Source organism: Triturus cristatus, chromosome 7 (genome assembly GCF_964204655.1).
Source record: "Triturus cristatus chromosome 7, aTriCri1.1, whole genome shotgun sequence".
Classification (NCBI taxonomy): domain Eukaryota; kingdom Metazoa; phylum Chordata; class Amphibia; order Caudata; family Salamandridae; genus Triturus; species Triturus cristatus.
The window spans coordinates 616,058,387-616,078,423 of NC_140590.1; the positions used below are offsets into that span (position 1 = coordinate 616,058,387).

Below are 20,037 nucleotides of genomic sequence, written 5' to 3' on the forward strand. Positions count from 1 at the left end.
GCGTACCCGCCGTCGCCACTACATTTACCACAGTCCTTTGGGGCAACTTGCTGGTGTGACGAGCAGTGTGCGACCAACTTGTGTACAAATTATTACGGCTCCCTTGAGCTAACGGGCTGACGAGCCTTGGATCTGCACCTGCGCGCCATGAGAGGTACTTGACCTGTTTTTAATTACATTTTGGCAGTCCACACGGCACCCCTTTACACTGTCCTGCTCCCTGCTGACGAGAGGCAACTACCTCGAAACACGTGTCCAGGGATGGCTAAATGCAACACATACTGTTCTCCTTACACATCGTGGCATAGGCGTACCCGCCGTCGCCACTACATTTACCACAGTCCTTTGGGGCAACTTGCTGGTGTGACGAGCAGTGTGCGACCAACTTGTGTACAAATTATTACGGCTCCCTTGAGCTAACGGGCTGACGAGCCTTGGATCTGCACCTGCGCGCCATGAGAGGTACTTGACCTGTTTTTAATTACATTTTGGCAGTCCACACGGCACCCCTTTACACTGTCCTGCTCCCTGCTGACGAGAGGCAACTACCTCGAAACACGTGTCCAGGGATGGCTAAATGCAACACATACTGTTCTCCTTACACATCGTGGCATAGGCGTACCCGCCGTCGCCACTACATTTACCACAGTCCTTTGGGGCAACTTGCTGGTGTGACGAGCAGTGTGCGACCAACTTGTGTACAAATTATTACGGCTCCCTTGAGCTAACGGGCTGACGAGCCTTGGATCTGCACCTGCGCGCCATGAGAGGTACTTGACCTGTTTTTAATTACATTTTGGCAGTCCACACGGCACCCCTTTACACTGTCCTGCTCCCTGCTGACGAGAGGCAACTACCTCGAAACACGTGTCCAGGGATGGCTAAATGCAACACATACTGTTCTCCTTACACATCGTGGCATAGGCGTACCCGCCGTCGCCACTACATTTACCACAGTCCTTTGGGGCAACTTGCTGGTGTGACGAGCAGTGTGCGACCAACTTGTGTACAAATGACCACTAACAGCTGTCCGTAGGCGAGACCTTGAAAAATATGGAGGTCATTATTGCAAAAAATAATGCGCAAAAGCGTGTGGCGAACATGTTCGTTCTTATCACGGTGGTGCGAAAACGTGTAACAAGGCGCTTCTGATGGCAAAGCCGATGCGGTGCCCTCTGTCGGCTGCGAGGAGGGCGGGAGGTCTGGCCATAAATAAACGATACTTTTCCCAATTACACGCATCCTCTCAGCCCGCGGTACTGTTGATGCGCGAGCGGTCTCTGCTTCATTCCTTCTTCCTAGAAAGAAGGCGACCCGTAGCAGGTACCGAGAAGTGTCCGTTTTTGGGGGAGCTGGGGTGATTAACACAGGCTACCGCATGCAGGCGGCTGGGACATCGCCCCGTGGGTTCCCAGCGCCCTGATGCACTGGGGCTGGGGCTCGCTATTCCTGAAGTAAAACACTAGTAATGTGTTCTGAGCTGCGCAAAGAGTGAGTCAGCAACAAGTTGTGGAAGGAGGACTCATTCTGACACGGAGCCGCTAGAGGGACCTGCTGGGTCACACATGTGTAGGCTGACGGCAGAGCAGCGCGAAGCGACTGGAAGCGGAGCGACTGGCGGTCCGTGGCGGACCGTGACCCAGGGGCTGGCTGGGCAGGCGCAGAGATTGGCGGTGGTGTGCCTTATTCTTTTTATTTTAATACCCTTTTAAAGACTCCCTTATGGATGTGGAGAGAGCAGTCAAGACCAAGCGGTGGCAGAAAGAAGCAGCCAAGTGTGCCGCGCTGCAGAGCTGTGGGTGGGGACTGTGAGGCTCCCTCTGCCAAAGATCACAGGGTCAGTCTGCGGGAGCCCGGCAGCCACTGCAGCGCCTCCAGCGCTCCCAGACCTCTGCTGCCTGCGAGCCCTGACATCCAACTTTCCCGGAGCTTGCTGTCCCGCTCGGAGGGCCTGGGAATGGTCTCCCAAACGACGTTGTAATGTTCTCATTTTGCCCCCTTTTCGTCTCCTTGCCGCGCCCCATTTCTGTGGACAGCATGTGGTGTGAACAGTATATTTTTGTACCACGGGAGAAATTTGGCAGTCTGGAGACCTTGCATCGAAGCCATAATCGCAAAGAAGAGACACACGACTGATACGCGATGCCTGAAAAACAAAGGTAATAATATGTTTAAAGTTGATGGAATGGTCTGTTTTTATGGTAAAAGTGCTCTAACAGTTTCTAGTTATTATGTTCAGCTCTCAAAGATTCTGTTGGGGAGATCTTTGCTACATGGAGAAGGGTTAAGCTAGAAGGAATTCGGGTAGCGCCTAGAGACCCCAAGGATGATTAGCAGCGCTATATAAACCCGAGTATAACTATTATTATGTTTTCAATTATTGCAAATACACAGAAGGTCACCGCAGCACAGTCAAATGCCTTTAACGTTGCGTTTCTTAAATCTGGACAAGCCTTGCACTTTATGGCCAGCAGCACTTTGATTGGGTAACTAGAGAACCCGTGTTGAGAGGCTTTAATCGTGGATAACGTAACCAGTACAAAGTTTGGTCACTTCTACAGTCGACTGCTGCGGCCGGTGGCTGCGGGCACATGAACCCACGTTAGTGTCATGGAGAAAGACACCCCCCCTTCTGGGTTTTATCGTCTTACTTCTGGGTGTCTCCTGGTTTACTACTACTTAAGTCTGTCTTTGGTTGTCATTGATGTATAACACTTAAAAAAATATATATATATCTGTCTGTCTGCCGGAGTTTTTTTTCCTGGGTGGGGCCCGAGTGCACCTCTTTGCTTGTCATGTTTTTCTACTCCGCCTGTTCGTTGCTTTTACAAACAACTATGTTTTTGCATCATCAATAAATCAGTTTCTTCGTAGTGTAAAGGTCTATACCTCTTTTTATTGTTTGACTTCGTTTACAAAGTCAAGCATTTTTAGGTTTGCGCAAATGTTTCAAAGTTTATTTCTGGGTGCTGCAAGGAAAGCGCTATTTTGGCTCAAAGGTGAGTAGGCCTCGCCTCGCCAGGCTGACAGCCATGGCCTGGAGGGGTGACAGCAGTCGCACTCCGAACTGCCAGGACTGGTGCAACATGGCGGAGGGGTCGCACAAGATGGGGCAACACTAGTCAGTATTCTTACGGGGGAAGCGTGGCTCTCACAAAATGCCGGAATCTTCTGCCCGCAGTGGTATGTGTAGGTAAGTTGTATGCATGTGGTGGTAATTACACAGCGTGGGCCTAGCTTTGTTAGAAACGAAGCGCTACGTAGGAAGGGTGAGAGCCCTGGTTTGCACGATAAAAAGAAAACATTCACACTTTCTTCGAACACCTGGTCGAAATAGTGGGTTGAGGCCTGGGTCTTTTTGGGCCAGATGAGATCAGCTGCCAACTGGCCTATAAAGTCCCAGTTCTTGACTCACGGTGTCTCCGACTCCACTCGACGATACAGGACAGGAAGCCGCCCGCAGCCTCTGAAGACGGGGTCGGAGGGACGGAGGGTGGGGGGCTTCGAGGTGGGCACAGTCCTTGCAGTCAGCGAGTGGCATCGATTCGAGCGGGCTTGAATAAAATGTTAACAGTTTTACGCAGCTTTTCTTCTGGCAATTTCTTGGTTTTTCATTATATATTAAAATATTGTAAAACGTATTGGAGGTAAGCTGGCAGACACACACACACACGCATATATGTGTGTGTGTGTGTATGTATATATATCTATTTACATATATCACAAAACTCAAGTGGATGACAATATTGCAAGAGAGTACGCATTTAATTCCCATTGTTGCTACATAATTTAAATAATTGTTTCACTTTATTTGGTCCAATGTGCTGCATAATCCCAGTAGTGCTGACAGTGATAACGCTTTGTCGAGGGCCGTCGCTGTCCTTGCAATGATGGGCTCCGTATTTCACGAGGAACTGTGAAATGGGTTCCGTATTTCATGGCTCCCTGTGAAATATGGATTTTTAAATCGCAGACTTTTGTGCAACCAAACACCCAACCACGTAACACTTACATTTGTGAATAAATAAATATATGAAGATTTACACATAGGTATACATATATAGTATGTAATACAAAGTCAGATTAATAAACTAACATGAACTCTACAGAAACTATATAACATTTTAGGAAGAAGACTTCAACTTTTAAGGGAAACTAATGGATTAGTGGTCTTTAGTCACCCCCGCCCCGAAATATTCGTAAGATTGTGTCTCAAGCAGCCGCGAGCTTGGTTTGCGAGTTCCGTCAACTCTGTCCTTGGTGAAAGGGCCCCCCACCTTGTGGTGACACGAGGCGTTCCCTCGTCTCGTGTTTGTGCAAGAAGCGCGGACGGGCAGGCAGGGTGTTATATATAGACATAAAGAGGGCATATTCGGGGGACAGCCTCTTTCAGATCGGAGGTCCTGTCTGTGCATTGGTGCCTGTTACCCACAGCCGAGGCTATTGAACCTGTCACGGCCTATACTGCCCCAAACATTTATTATTCGAACAGGTCTTCAGGATCAGTCAGGAAAATATAATGCGTCACTGTATCCTAAACAAAAAGACAAGCTGCTTGTGTGGAGGCTCCGTGACAGGTTGCTTGAGTCACTCATTCCATTGTAGTGCGTTGGTCATTTATAATGCATGCGTAAACATAATGTCCCTGGCCGCGTGCACTCTTGTACGGGAAATGCTACAAAGTATGCAATAAAAAGTGCACTTGCTGACTAAGGAGTTTCTGTGCTTTTCTGTTTTTCCTTGTGGGGGGCGGGGGGGGGGGCGGAGGGGGGCTGTAACTGATTTCAAGAATTCCTTTCTTGAGATCTCTGAAGTGTGATCGAACTCACTGTCCCGGCGAGCAGCAGTTTCCACCGTGAGCAGCTCTGCGTTACAGTGGCCCGCAGCCTCTCGCCGCTTTACTCCTCCCTCGGCACCTCGGTGTGTTTGAACCCTACAATGTTCCCTGGCCAGCCTGCAAGGGAGAGAAGAAACCAGATATTTGGATGCCTGGTGCCGCTTTGCGCTCGCGGACGGTGGACACACTGAGGGGTTGGCGTTAGGAGTGCGGTAAGGGCCTTTTCCATAATGCGCTGCAGATGTCGGCCAGACCAGCTGCAGATGCAAAGGGCCGAGAGCATGCATAGCAGTTCTGGTACATATATACGTTTTGATTTAGCTCTAGCACTTGGACGCAACCTTCTGGCCCCTACAGGACCGACGGAGGCCTCAGTGTCCGGCCTTGATGCTGAACTCAGTGCTCTTTTGTTAGCCTCTAATTGTTGCATTTTACTCTCTAATTTTAGTGCCTTTCACCCAGCTGAACAGTTTCCCATTACCATTATGTGCTGTAAACATATCGTGGAAATATGAAGTCCCAAAATATTTCTTAGAGACTGACGCGCTCTTATGAGTCACCTAGAAGGAACCTCTTTTGGATTTTTGAGAAAATTACAAGTCAAAAAATAATCACCACTTTAAGACAAAGTACAACTTTTATTTTTCAAAGTTAGTGTGAATAAAAATGTTCTGCAAATAGTATAGATTTTAATGAGTCACGTCATGACTTAAAGTGGGGGAGCAAACTAAGTTGTTTTCAACTGGAGAATGAAGTTGGCACCAGTTACAACTGGGTTTGCACATACTATCCAAAGGACTGGGAATGTAGTGATGGAGGTCCTTAGGGGTAGCAGACTCCCATTTCTCCGTTCAAAATCACGAAATATCAATATGTTTAGGTCTGGCCTGACAATGTTTCTTTTTACAACACCTATTGTTACCAATTCTTTAAAATTCTCATAGACTGGGCTTCGGCTCTGCCTGAGTATTATTTCCCTGTCACCTCTTACTATTGGCTATTCGACGTATCCTTCCATCTGCTAAGGAGTGCTTGAATTGAAATGCTTGAGGGACTGATTTACATCTCAAAAATACTCTGAACCTTCATCATGCGGTATAGCCTTTATCCAATGCAAGCACATGCAGAAAGCAGTCCCTTTTCACTTTAGTGCCTTTTTGAAACATTTTATTCACAAAAAAATGCATTCATAGATGACTGCTGCAGATGCGTGCAAATATATAATTAAAAAAAGCATTGGAAAAGCAGATTTGTTTCACAGCTGATATGTGTTGGCGTTGCCAATGCTTGTTCACTTTAGCTGGTCATCAGGACACTTTGGCCCAGATTTACTAACATTTGGTGCAACGTAACGCAGCAAGACCACTGCACTGTACCAGATGACGAGAGAAGGAATGTGCCAGCTTTACTCAGATATGATGGGTTCCTGCAGTCTCTGTGCGCTGGCGCACTGAATGCTGCCTAGCGCCAACAAAGGCACCCTTGCGCCATTGTGCATGGGTACCTGCGTAACAAGCAGGATTGTTTATATGTAGTAAGGGACACCTTCCTGCACAAAAACAATCCTCAGAGGTATTTCCTCTTCCTGTGTGTGCAGCACATGTAGAAAGAGGAAAATACGAGGAACAATAAAGATATTTCTCCTCGTTACGCCTCTGTTGGAATGGCATAGCATTTTGACTCATTCCCAGGTTTACTACTCTTACTAAATCTGGGAATGTTCTAAACCCACGGGAGGGTGCTTGGGAGCACCCACACTCCTCCCATGGAACCCTTTCCAACACAGACTTGCGTTGCCTTGTGTTACTCTAGATTTCCTAAGCCACGCAGAGCCAGCCATGCAGGGTGGCTCTGCGTGGTTTAGTAGATTTAAGGGCTTCCATTGCCGTGCACCACCTACGTCACCTTGCATGACGCCAGGGCTTTGCGAGCCCTTTGTAATCTGTGCCGGGGATGCATTATTGTGAGAATTCTGACTGCAGGCCACGCAGAATCGTGTAGTACACGCCCCAGCTCCGTGGGGCTCTTTAACTGCTGTACGATTTATTACACTTTAATATACACACATAACTCATTTCTAGCATATTCTGACCATGTATGCACGTAAGAGGAAGTCTGTTTGTTCAGTTTGTTAGAGACTTATGACGAAGCAGCAGGTTTGAAAGTGCAATCCCCAAAATGGCTGGAGAATGGCTTCTTACTTTTCCATTTCATTTCAGATTTAAAGTTCAGTCACTCTTTGACATGCGGGACACTCACTGGCCGGGCTTGCAGCGCAAACTCAAGCAAGGTAGCTGGTTGTGTTTGCAGTTTACAATGTATCCATCGAAGTATAACTCTTATATGAGAGATGCATGAACAATGAACGGCAATTTTTAAAAAATTCGAATATATATGATTCACATTTTAAATGTTTCCAGCATTCACCAGCTCCTTTGACTTTAGGATTGTTGCATATGGGTCCCATACAAGCAGTGGGGGCAGGCCCGTTTGCCTTTCAATGGGACTCGTGACTAGAACTAATAATAAATGCATCCATCATACTGATGAGAGAGGCGGGTGCCTCTGAAAGATCTGTAGCCTTAGTGTATGGTTAGTGGCAGCCATTTTGTCCCTTTTCTTTTCCTCAACTTTCCCTTCTTGAGGTCCATTTCTCATCTGCGTTTCAAAATCAGTGTCTAGCCCTTTCAGGGCTAAATCTCGTGCCTCAAACCCTGCAAAACCTAAGCGTGCCATTTTTGGACACATGTTAATGGTGGTAAAACACATCAGCCGTGTTTTTCTGACACCGTATTATAGTCTGCACATATTTTAGGCATATGTGACAAAAGGTGATACCTTAACTCACTTCCGGGCCACAGAGACACGAAAACATTGGCCGACACTCTATATTTCGAAGACTTCTCTTGGCATTCCCGAGAAGAAGCATTTCGAGTTGATAAAAGATGTCGACTCCAATACTTCCTATGGAAACACTGCGACAGACTCGCTGTCAATATCTAGTATTAAATAGATCACACATATCACAGGTGCAGGTCTCAGAAAATGATGTTTGTAAAAATAAGGTACACGAAGCATAAAGGAAGTCACCCTTTTTTCCCTAAGTGCATGCATTTACCGAATATGTATGTGTGTGTATAGAACAAGCCCAGCTGTACAACAAACCTCTGGACTGGCAGGAGCAGGGGGTACAGTGGCTGTGGCTCATGAGGTAGCACAGTGTCGGTCAGGGGTAACGAGAGAAGTGTGAAGGCAGGGAGGGGCTGATGGGTAAGGGGAGTGTGAGCTTGAGTTACAGGGAGTTGGTCAGCTAAGGAAGGGAAGAGGAGAGGGACACATTCCTGAAATAAGATACGCGCTGCAGGGTTTTTAAGTTTTCTGAAGTGGAGAATGGGCAGTGGCGCCAAATTTAAATCAGAAGGGCATTCCATACCCTTGGGGCATAGCAGCAGGAGACGGGACGTTAAAACACGACGTGCAAAAATATATATATATGACTTGCAGAATTTCATAAAACAATGTGAGCATGATTACCTGAAACCGAAAAAGTTGGAAGTGGTTGACTACAACGTGAAAATGGGGAGACGGAAGTTTTGGGTAGAACAGCTGTCATACCATAGTATATGCGATGACATTGAAACTGATGATTTTTACTTTTATTGACTTGTTTGCTCTCATGAACGCCTCGGGTGCTGACTTGACTCTCGCAGTGTTTGCCGAATGGGCCAGCAACACAGCATACACATCTCCGTCGAAACAACATAACTTACACTTGACTCCACTCTGTGGCAGCGTGATTGGGGAACATATCAACTTGGAACCTGACATTGAAAACCACACTCCAGGCTGAGGCAGATACTGACTGTCATTGATCGTGGAGAGTGGTTCTGCTTCAAGTGATATACAAGTGTTTGCTCTAAGCATTGTTTGCAATGTTATCGAAGTGTTTGCTGAGAGTCTTTGACGCTAACCACATGCGTGTCAGGGAATTCAGGAGCTGCACAAAGGGATGCTATTAAAATATATTAAGCCATCCCCACATTTATGCTTGATGTTAAAGAAACAAGATGTATTCCAAGATACGTTCGGCATTAAAGGCGGCGTGTGAATGGCAGGCACAGCCCATCTCAGCAGCCATTAAACGCTGCTTATTACTAGTGCACTGCTGGGTAGAGCGCTCAATGTTCATAGATTGTGAAGGGCAGTAATTCAAAAGGTTTGATTGGCTCGTGCCCTGAAAGAGGTTCATCCAAGGTCACCTCAGTGAAAAATATTGCATTAGCACTTGGAATAAGTTACGATGTTTGCATAGCGCAGGGTTTACTGAATAAAGGGCCTCAAGGCGCTGAGCAAACGACCCGAAGCAACAGGGCAGCTGACACAAGAACCCACGAGACAGACGCTTCTCTAACTTCTTTTGATGACGCTGACATTTCTCTCCAGGATGTAGCTCGCCTGACAGCGAATTCTGTAAAACTGAATTTTAACTCCTAACAATGTAGTTTATTTTAAGTACCGCACTAAAAGCAACATTTTAGTACTGAGATGGAAGAACGTGTATGTAAGAACCAACTAAGTTTCTCTCGCACGGAGGTGCATGTGGGGGCTCACCTGCCACTGCATTAATGTCGATTATATGTGTGATTGGATCGCACGTGAAGATCCTGACACTGCACTGTGTGGTCATTTCTGAACGCAGTTTCACCACATTATTGTTGTAATGAGTGTTTCTGTGTCTATTGCCACGTGTTTCCCCCCAAATTCTAGAGTGCTCGAAAAGAGGGGAATTCAGCTATTATTGTACCGGATCCAGGTCTTGGCCTGTCCCTAGTGATATGTGCTGACTGTGTCCTGATTCCAACACCAGGAAGCAATCCGTGCTGCCCACACCGCGAGCTTTCCGAGCAGCAGCCTGCCAGGGGTGAGGGAGGGCTCTTATTTTCAGCTCCAGCATAGCCAAACACAAATGCCTCACTTAGAGGCCCGCCAACAGCACATGTTTTGTTCCAATCTCATCCTGGCTGGCAACTAGCTGGAGCCAAGGACCTCGAGGAAACAAAGACACTCAGCTTGTCACTTTCTTAAGAGAACACTCATTGGCATAGCCAATAGGTCTCACCTTTGGGACCTTATAAGTGTTTAGCAATGCAACAGTTAATGTTGTTGCAGTAAGGATATTGTGATGTATAACTAAATACTTATAAGGTCCCAAAGGCGAGACCTATTGGCTATGCCAATGCTTGTTAAATTATGCTATGTTGTGCAGGAAACTTTTATCTGTAGTTCTCCTTTTGCCCTCTGATAGTAGTCCAGTGCTGGTCGTGCAGTTTTCGCTGTTATCAAACTCAATGCACTTTTAGGATCTCCATACAAACAAATTATAACAAATCATCTAAAAGTTAATTGCTTAAAACTAAAGGCACTGCTTCTACAAAACTACTCTCTGAAAAAGCTAGGTTAGATATTAGAGGACTTCAACAAATTAGACATGTCAAATGTTCAAGAGTTGGTTTCTCACAGAAAGTAAAGTTAACCAGTTGATATGTATTGTTTAGATCTCACTTAGATCTGAATTTCATTTGGGGAGTGGGGTCAGGAATGCTCTTCGGGATAGTACCAGATAGAGGTGTTCGTTTCATCTTCACATGACGGGTGAGCTTCTATTATCTTTGGAACCATGCTGTTCTAAGGTAGCAACCGCAGCCAGAGAGCAGGCTGTCAATGGCTTTGTTTGGTGAGGATCTTAGGATATTGGGGAGTTTGTTCAATTTTTGGAGTTTGAGATAGCAGAGGGTACAACGTTTACTCAGTTTGCATAAGTGTCACACTTCTAACATGGGTAGTAGACAATTGCTGCACTGAGAGATTCTGGATAAATGGACTGCAATAAATTGTTGACCTTGGAGTGTCCAGACCTGGGTTTTAATCCTTACAATATCATCTGAGCAGAACATCTGTATGATTTTTGTCAGCTCCCTTAAATTGCAAATGTGTGTAAGGTAACACATTAAAAACCCTTCTAAAGTGTTTCGGCTAGAACTCTTCGAGTTACACATACCACCCTAACGCCTCGCCATACCCTCGGTTCAACAGATTCCTGAACACGATCCTGTCTCATGAGCATCATCTCATACTAGAGCCGGGGCTGGGCACTAGGATGTCTCTCTGACAGGCACTCAGCAGAGGTATGAGTGAGGCGCTATTATAGAGCAAGACGCCCAGTGGCTCTGGAACTTATCAAGAGCAGAACTGTAACTGAAGCTATTATCAAGAGCAGTATGTTTAGTCACTCTGGGTGTCAACAGAGTGTGAGCTTGTGCGACAAACTGTGCTAATCATAGCGACAAGTCTCTGACGAGTCTGGGTATTACCAAACACAGGTTTATTGGAGGCTCAAACTAGTGTTAAGAGCAGAGATCAGAATTAGTCTGACTCATCAAGGGCAGAGCTTTGAATACATCTGGGCATGTCTACGAATCTGGTTGTCATCCCTAGCAGAGCTCTTTGACATTTGGGTATTATTGAGAGTGATTTTTGAGTGACTTTGAGTATGATAAAGAGATATGAATATTTAGGTGTCATCATTGGCAGAGCTCTTTATGTTTGGGTATTATGGTAGAAAGATTTAAATATGGGTGTTATCAGGAGCTGTGCTCAAATTTACCCTGCTTTTTAACAGGCGCAGAGTCTCACTTTTGTCATGAACAGAGCTCTGAGCGGGAATGGGTATTATAAAGAGTTCCACATGAGCCAGTGTATTATGAGAAGCAGTACTTCAACTGGAACCAGTTTTTATATAGCAAAGATCTTAAGGTGTCTTGTAATATTAAAGAGCAAAGTTCTCGGTCTGACACTCCACCAAGCGCACTGTTTTCACAGACTCTGGATATTATGAATACTAATGCGATTATAGCGAATAAGAACAGCAATACAATATGCACTCACAAGGCTGAACCTTGCAAATACTGTCAATTTAAGCTGAGCCAAAAGAGAAAAACAAGCATTTGCAAAGCTTATAGGTCTGCATTGACTTCCAAAGTTTGCTTTGCTAATGCTTGTTTCTCCATGTTTTTTCTAAAACGGTACTCGGGTGCTAATCCCTGACAAATGTGAAAAAAAACTATACACAAACAAAAAGATTTTCTGGTCTCAAAATCACTACTTGCCATTGTAATCCCTAGCACTAAAAGGAACTTAGTGTGCAGATGTGTTCCTTGTGAAAGAGCAGAATGACGTCACTTGCATGTTCTTAAAATAAATCAGATGTAAAGAAAAGGAATTGCCTTGCGTGAATCTGCCTGGGTGGCCGTATTGACATCACGCATACCAGACAGGAACGAACTCTGCATGACACCAAGCAATGTTATCAGCATATTAGCATTAAGAAACAACCTTCCTCATAACTAATTACGTTTTCATTGAAAAGCCTCAAATTTTCCCTGCAATTTATTTGGGTGCTGGAGGGGAGGGGGAGGCGGGCATTAATCTTTTTATCTTGTCCTGTACTCAAGGAGAGTTCTGTACCCAAATTTGTTCGTTCCTGGTGGCAGAAATTGCGTATACCGTTCCCAGGCTGCACTCGGACATGACCATGACATTCTGTTAAAAAACAGAAAAAAGAGCTGTGGTGATGAAGGATTGTGTTGAACGTTGAAGACTAAAATAGCTTGCGCTGCACTGCCCGGCGCATGGCGATGAGACAAAGTGCCCTACGCCGAATGCCAAAGGGCCGTGGCCTGGTGCAGCGGGGCAGACAGCGCGTCTCTGTGCTGGCCGGGATCCAGCGTGACATCAGCAGCGGATGGTGGTGCAGGACTCTGCGGGGTTCTGCAGTGGGGAAGGGTGAAGACCGGGGGATCAGAGCGCGGTGACTGAAGATTCAAGATGAGCTCAGTATAATGCTTCAAGCAATAAAATAATGCTTAAAATAAAAAGTCAACGGGCCCTGGAATAAAACACTCATGCACACTGACCAGGTCTGCAGGACATCTCTTGATTTATTGCAACAATGTCTCTTCAAGGCCCCCCCTCGGTGCCAGGGGTCATTTGGGCAGGATCTGAGAACAGTGATGTTTTAACCCCAATGTTTCGCAGGCAACAATAAAATTAATTTGAGGGAACTGTAATAAATACCACCATACATTGCTGTAGTTATATCACATTTCATCCGCAGAGCACTCCCGCTAACCAGAATTAGGATTCGGACATTTAATAAAAAGCAAGCGCGTGCGCCTCGTGCTGAAAGTAGGCAGCAGGGGGAGGGGAGAGAGGAGGGGGCCTACGCCGGTTTCCTCCCTTGCGGGAGCGAGCTGGGGCACCATATGTTTGCAAGTTAATTACAAACATATGGTGTCAAAGCTCGCTCCCGCAAGGGAATCGCCAAACGTGCACGCGTTGCCATTGAAAGCAATGCAACGCGTGCACATTTTTAGGGCAAAAAGTGAATCCATTCCAAAAGGTCTTTTTCCTATGCAACGCATGCGCACTGCGTAGGCGCGACCTAAAAATGATGAGAACTCGAATGCAGTGTAAAAATGTCTAATCTTTCTAGTTCTATTAACGTAAAGACTCTATTAATCACTGACATATGAAATTTGTGTTTATTAGTAACCAAATATTTTTTCTTAGCAAGCTTAGAATAGCAAAAGATTGAGAAAATAATAGTCTGTATTTCAGAATCTGGAGTACAAAATATCATGGACTAAATATTGAGACCCAAAGTATCATGAATATAAGTACATATATGGTATGAAGAAAAGCAGGGACATGAGAGATCTCCGAAGGGCTTCATATGGGACAGTACTTGAATGGAACATGACATGATTCGTAGCTTTAAATATCTCTCTCTCTCTCTCTCTCTCTCTCCCCCCTCTCTCTCTCTCTCTCTCTTCTCTCTCTCTCTCTCTCTCTGTCTCTCTGTCTCTCTCTCTCTCCATATATATACATATACCAGTTCCAGTCTCCCCAATTAGAAACGGACATTGACCACTGACATAAGGGCTTGAATCGTTCATACGCTCTTCATTTATTGTTTCGGCATTTCCTGCCTTGCTCACACAACAAACGTCATTTACCAGTAACCATTAAAATAGCTGGGCTCAAGGTCACATGATTACCTAATCCAAATGACATAGAAGATATACTCTGCACCCGATTCTCCTCGTGTGCAGCTTCTACATTTACTCCATTACCACATCTTATGCAATACAATTTTAAAGTGCTTGAATGCCAATTTCAGTAAATATGATACATTTTTCTCATACTTACAGACTGAAAAATTCATTAATACCTGGGAATCTATATTACAGAAAATTCAAATATTCAAAAGTGCAAGTGCTAGAATAATTTAACATTTTGAAGTTCACTGAAATCCACAATGCTCAAGGTGGGAACATAAATGGACTGAACAATTAAAAATAACATTTAAGCTAAAATAGGGTTTCCACTTTCTGCAATTTTCATGTCATTGCATACCTTAAATATCAACTTTCCAACACAGGCAGGCAAGTCTTGATAGCAACCTAGATACATTAATAATGCGTCAGATGGTTTAAATTTCTCACATTGGTTCTTGGCTCTGCCACATCCCGATCTCATGATCTGCGCACCTCTGGTATGAAGACACATATCCCTCAACAATTAAAGTGCAAATGCAAAACGGTTGTAAAATGTACTAATAAATGATAGCATCTCAAGTATTTACATTATTAGTAATGCAAGATTTAAACAATGTAAAGTGCAAGTGCTTATACAGTTTTAGTTCTTTATCTCTTCACTCTCAACTGTTATCTCTCGTAATAACTAGTAAAGTGCAGTTGTATAAAGTGCTAGTGGAACATTGTAAGGCTCAATTAATGCTTGATAGAGTGCATTTACTTAAAGTGCCAGTGCAACATTATAAACTCAGTTGTCAAACTGTTTCACTTGAGTTGATATGATCTGTGCAAAACAACCTATGTATTGTGCAAGTGCTTTTAAGATCCGTCCTCATTGCAATGGATGATATGGGCCAACACACAAAGAGCATCTCATTCCCTTTCAAGTGGTCATTCTAGGGTATAATATCATCATTGCCTTTTTTCCTTTCTGCATACTGTATACATTACTTGATTCTCCCATCCATTTTTGAGAGAATCAAATGACTAATGGCAAATACTCATGAGTGACTTTTACTTCAAAGCCACCTCCTCCAGAGTTGACCTTGATTAAGTACCAAAGCTTGTACAAACATCATCAAACTCATCATATATATAGATTCCCATATTATAAAATCATTTCAACACTTTCCAATGTGGTATCTTTTCACCTATTGAGCCATGCTAACATCTAAAATCCTGACCATGGATACCACTAAACTCCTAAATGTACATGTAAATCCTCCTCCCAATTGAATCCTGACGGCATCTTGGTGTTGAACAAAAGTATATATTTAGCTGTTGTAATTTAAGCTCTCGATTGCCTCCCCTTCGCATTTTTGCCACTTGGTCACTCGCAAAATACGTAAGGTCATTCACATGGCCTTTATGTTACTCATTGATCTGGCGAGCAACAGGGTAGCTTTTGTCATTGTTCTTTACTGCCCTTAAGTGCTGAAGTATTCGTACATGCACCATATGAATGGTGCTTCCCACGTACATTTTGGGGCACGAACACTACAGGATGTACACCACATATTCACTTCAACAATTCAAGAAGCTCCTGATCTTCCAAGGACTCTTTATTAGTGGTGACATAACCTACTTCTCATTTCGTGTAATCTTACAGGCCTTAAGCATTTGTGGAAGCCAGGACTTGCTTTAAGCCATCCCTCTGTTCTTCCAATTTCTGGACTACTGTTCACCAGGTCTTGCCTCATTGACCTTGCCTTCTTAAATGTAATCTGAGGTCTGCGTGGGATCACAGCACTCAAGATGGGATCTCTCTTTACTAGATACCAGTGCTTACTCAAACAGTCTCTCACCCTAGTATGGTAAACACTGTATCCAGTAATCATCCGTATTTCCTCATTGGCCTGCCTGTTGTCGGATATTTTAGGTTCATTAGGTCTAAGTAATTCCTCTCTTCTGATTCCATTCACTTTCTTAAGTGCCTGATCTAAAATCTGGGCACTGTAGAATGTATTTTAAAACAGTGATTTTACTGCAATAAAATGATTGCTATGGCCATATTGAGAGTTCAGGCTCTTTCTTTCTTTTGGAGGGAAATTTGCCATATGTGGGTACTCAGGGACATAGTAGGAGCCGGCCCTGGGGGGTGATGGCAACCAGGGCCAATATTGGCTCCAGGAGAGGGGCCACACGGCCCCCCTTTTTTCTTGTTTTAGGGCCTGCCCTGGGGAGGTGGCTGTCTCCAGGGACAAGAACAGCCCAGGTGGGGGACCGCATGCCACCATTAAAAATATATATATTTTGGTGATAGAGATGGTGGTCCCCGAGGCCATGGGTCTGTGAGGCCCCCCATTTCAAAATTAAAAAGTATGCTGTTGGCGGACCTCTAAGGGGAGGTGGTGAGCCCCCCGGATTTCTTTGGTATTAGCCCTATGGAGGTGGCAGTCTCAGAGGGAGGCCATACAGGCCTCCCCTGCATTCATTTCATAAATATCGCTGGGGAGGTGGTGGCCCCTTGGGCATGGGGGTCTGCAAGACCCCCATTTAGTTTAAATATTAAAGGCTGGATGCTTCCGGGACCTGGCCCACCGGGGGCTCATTAATAGAGAAGTGCGGAAGCATCTCTTTTTTTGAATTGTTTGGCGGATGCCGACATTTTATTTTTAATAAAAGGTCTTTTATCTTGGCAGGATACTTCTGGGACCTCCCCTATAGGCCTAGAAGGTCAGGGTATTCATACCCTGCCCTTTCTCTTATTATTATTTTTTCTAGGACTTGGCTCAAGCCGAGTCCCAAGATGGCTGCCAACACTTCTTGGTATGAAGTGTTGGCAAACAATCAGATTTGAGTACGGCGATTGTAGGATCCTCGGAGAGTGTGCATACCTGTATATACAAATTTGGATTTCGGTTAATATCTCTAAAACTTGTGAATGGAATGGATTTACACCAAATCACTAAAAGGCACTCCACTGGACATATATCTACCTTTCTGCCAAATTTGGTGTAATTCTGTTCAGCAGTATGAGCTGTGACTGGGTCTAAAGTTCCTATGGGAATTAACATGGGAAAAATAAATTTTGGGACCCCCCCTTTTCTCGACTTTCATTTGATGGATCACCACAAAACGTTTAAGACAGCAACTGGACTGAGTGTCATACTAGTTTTGAAAAATTCACAAGGATTCGTCAAACAACCCCAAAGTTATTGGCAAATGAAAAAATGCTCTTCCTATGAAAACTACATCCAAAGTATAACTATCCACTGGCGACTGCCAGTAGGTTATATATCACTAAATTTTTTTTTTGAAAATGTAAGAAGATTAAGAATGAATCCTAAAGGGCAGATAAGAGCAGAGGCACATTCATACCGAAGTAGCATTCAAAGCTCCGAAGTCGACACTGATTTACAGGAAAGACACAGCCGTCAAGCCAGTGGGGTAGTGCCATCAGTTCTAGAGGAACTTGTTTTTTTAGAACAAGAAAGGTGATTCAATCTCCGACCGAGACCCCAAGTGAATTACGAAGGCAAACAAAGAGGAACAAGCAACGGAGGCGTAAAGGGGCCAAACAAGCCCAACGCCATAAACACGAAAAATAACAAATGATTGGACCATTAGCAATGGAAAATGAAGCTACAATAATCAACTTGACTGATATTGAACTATCTAATAAGGAGAAAAATATACTCAAACTTGGCCTATCATATTGTCCACCAGCAGAATTTAATTATGTATCGACGAGAGTGGATGTTTTCAAATTTGTAAGAACTTTGAAATTAAGGAAACATTTTGCACAAAACCAACAGCGTAAACCATGTTCAGCACTTAGTGTACTTAGGAATGAGGCTACAATAAGCAATCTATCTGTGGCAGACATGGATCTTATGCTTGAACTCAGACTTTTGGATACATCTGAAGAAAACACACAGAATTTTAACTTAAATATTTCTGCAGAAACTAATCCATCGAGCCATGTTGAAGATTTGGCAATCTCAGACAGTCAAGTTTTTGAAGTAGCAAAAGAACAAGAAGTAGACATTAGTGGCAAGGCACCCACGAGTTTCAGACCGGCTTCCTGATTTGTCCCAATGAGCACTAAAGACTCAGTAGATGTGTTCAATGAACTAGTAATTCATGATTTAAAAAAATCTGGAAAAGTGCACAAGTGTTCAACATAAATCCCTTTCACAGCATGAAAAAGAGTACTCTGCCTTGATTACCAAACTTACATCTAAGGGAAATTGTATTGTGAGGGATGCTGATAAGGGTGGGAACGTTGTCCTTTGGGATAAAGCCAACTACCTCAAAGAAGCTTATAAACAACTTAACAACTGGAATAACTATGCTAAAATCACTGAAGGAATTATGCATGGCAGTTTCAGGTTGTATAATGATCAGTTGCAAGAATGGTACAATTAATGTTTATTAACACAGGAGGAATTTCGTTTTTTAAAAATTGATAGCCCTGTAATACCCGTGTTTTACTTGATTCCTAAGGTGCATAAAAATGCGGAGAATCCCCCAGGTCGCCCAATTATCTCTGCCATTGGTGGAACCTTCAAAAACACTTCTAAATATATCAACTCATTTTTATGTCCTTTTGTTAAACTTCTCCCTTCCTATATCCAAGATATGGGAGACTTCCTAAAGAAAATCTATGATTTGCCATGGGAACAAGATCTGTTGCTAGTTACCATAGATGTGACCACCCTTTATACTAGCATTAAACATGAGGATGGACTTAAGGCTATGAAACATTTTCTTAGTAACCGTCCAATCAAGCTGTGGTCACATACACAGATGCTACTCTCCATGATCTCTGTCTGTTTAAAAAGCAACTATTTTTTCTTTAATGATGAATTGTTTAATCAGGTTGGTGGCACGGCGATGGGCACCTGCTTGGCTCCAAGCTATGCAAATCTGGATATGGGCTGGTGGGAGGAGCAGGTGGTCCAGGTCGTGTATCAGATGGAGTGGGAAGAGAATGTACTACATTGGAGTCAATTTATTGACGATTTATTCGTCATATGGAAAGGAACTGAAGAATCAGTAAAAATCTTTATAAAAAAACAGCAGGTGAACTATTTAAATCTTAGCTTCACCAGCACGATTAATAACGGTTCAGTCAATTTTTTGGATTTGACTATCTATGTTAAAGACTCCAAACTACATTAAAAACTCTACAGGAAACCAATGGCAGGGAACACGTTGCTTCATGCGACTAGTTTCCACCCCCAAAATATGATAAGAAGTATACCGTATGGGGAATGCCTAAGGACAATTCATAACTGTAGTGAGCAAGATGTACGAAACGAGGAATTGGAGAATCTTAGTTCTCGGTTCCAAGCTAGAGGCTACACAAAAGAGAATGTGCAAGCTGCAACTAGGAAAGCCACTAAAAGAACAAGAGTTTGCTGTCTACATCCTACAATGCCCATGTGGCTTGAGGTATGTAGGAAGCACAATCCACCCTGTCCATAAAAGGGTGTTACAAAATCTTCGAGCCATCCAGAATGGCGATAAAAACTACCCAGTGGCGTGCCATTTCGAGGCCCATCATGAGAAAAATACACAAGGTTTAACATACATTGTAATTGATTGGATTCCACCAAATGCTCAAGGGGGCAATCGAGAAAAGAAACTCAGAGGGTTAGAGTCTTGCTACATCTTAGAACTAAATTCACGAATCCCAATGGGACTAAATATGGAAGAGGACCTGATTACACATTTGTGAATGTACTCTATGTATGTTTTCCGGGGATTTTTTGTTACTGAGACATTAATGCGCATCCTCTCATCAATTGTTTTTAACCGTTTCGTTTTTTTGTAAATTCACATAGTCACAAGTTTTATTTTAACATGTACATAAATAGACATGGATTGTATACACAAGGAATGAGTAAGTGCCCACTGGGGCTAGATATTAAGTACTACGTGAGTTAGTATTTGTATATTGAGGCTTGCAAGGGAGATTATCTTATCCAATAATCTGCGCCTATATAGGATAGATATTTAATCCACATGGACCGGATAAGCAAGTAGCTAGCAAATAATTCTATTAATATCACTTATGGTTAATTATACAATTGATTG

General features: G+C 43.8%; 2 long non-coding RNA genes across 2 annotated transcripts in view; one reads left to right on the forward strand and one right to left on the reverse strand.

Annotated features, from left to right (window-relative positions):
• LOC146810212 (uncharacterized) overlaps positions 1-4,924 on the reverse strand; it is a 72,982-nt gene extending 68,058 nt beyond the window's left edge. Inside the window, exon 1 of the long non-coding RNA XR_014966563.1 lies at positions 4,830-4,924. This is a non-coding gene — a long non-coding RNA (uncharacterized LOC146810212). The remainder of the gene's footprint in view (positions 1-4,829) is intronic.
• The window catches only part of LOC146810213 (uncharacterized), a 294,908-nt gene continuing 276,432 nt past the window's right edge, over positions 1,562-20,037 (forward strand). The window contains exon 1 of the long non-coding RNA XR_014966562.1: positions 1,562-2,159. This is a non-coding gene — a long non-coding RNA (uncharacterized LOC146810213). The remainder of the gene's footprint in view (positions 2,160-20,037) is intronic.